At 30.4% G+C, this 1074-nt stretch overlaps 1 long non-coding RNA gene across 1 annotated transcript; it reads right to left on the bottom strand.

Moving 5' to 3' along the window:
* LOC108547844 (uncharacterized) lies at positions 1-754 on the bottom strand. Its single transcript, XR_001890227.1, has 4 exons — positions 686-754; positions 455-591; positions 191-342; positions 1-133 (listed from the first exon to the last, which is right to left on the bottom strand). It is a non-coding gene; the product is annotated as an uncharacterized LOC108547844 (long non-coding RNA).
* Between the last annotated feature and the right edge of the window lie 320 nt (positions 755-1074).

Raw genomic sequence — 1074 nt, 5'->3', positions numbered from 1 at the left:
ATTACCATCTAGATAAAAGTATTTGAAAGATAAAAAATATTTCGTATTAACAAAGTCCACGGAAACAGAGATTCTGGTACATGTAGAGATCAATGATGAAGGTGCATTAAACATTGCATAGAATAGGCACTTGCTGAAAAAACATGGTTTAGATATCATAATATCCACATAGAAGGCACTGTAATACTACCTCTGACAGAAAGTGATCGGTTAAACCATTTCTCACGGATTCAGATATTATTAGTGGAGTGCCGGATTCCGATGTTCGAGTCGAGACGGGAACTCAAAAGTATGGTCCCAATTCTCGAATATTTTCGAGAATTTTGAAGATCTTTGAAAATTCTGAAAGTGTTCGAGAATCTTAAAAATGTCGGGTAAGAAAACTAAATAATTAAGGGAAAATCTCGAAAAGTTAGCAGTTTTACACGTGAATTTGAAATAAAACATTAGTTACCGATCATTTTTTTTCTTTTATATGTTCCTTAATCTAACCTAAACATAACCCAAATCAACAAACTTTCGTCTGAAACATTATTCCGTATCATCAATAGTTTCGGAAATATTCGGCTGGATCAATTTAGATGGGACACCCTATATATAACATAAGTACATAATTTAACCCTCAATTAAACAGATATTTACCAAATCATTTCCGTAAATGTTGAGATTTATTAACATCATTTACCAATATTGCGAACAATCCATTTTGATTTAGGTTAGGTTCGGATTACATTTCATTTCATTGTGTGAGATAGGCTTGATTACAATTCCGTCTGTTAGTGTCTTTTTGTTTTTTTGCCATGATTCACATAATATGAAATATGCAAACTCATTGCTTATTTCGGACTTTTACTAACCAGTGTTAGAAAATTTTTGCTAAATACCTGATAATACCTAAATATTTGATAAATATCTAAAATGGAAACATGCTTTCTTCGAACTTTTATGTAATGCTTTTTTCGAACTTTTATTATTTTGGTTTGACAAATATTAGAATTTATCGGTAAAATCTAGAATTTATCAATTTTTGCGTTTTTATAATAACATATACTTGGGTTTTTACGTAACGTTGTA

Source organism: Eufriesea mexicana, unplaced genomic scaffold, assembly GCF_001483705.2.
Source record: "Eufriesea mexicana isolate 0111107269 unplaced genomic scaffold, ASM148370v2 scaffold1303, whole genome shotgun sequence".
NCBI classification, from domain to species: Eukaryota; Metazoa; Arthropoda; class Insecta; order Hymenoptera; family Apidae; genus Eufriesea; species Eufriesea mexicana.
This window is presented reverse-complemented; position numbering and strand designations above follow the sequence as displayed.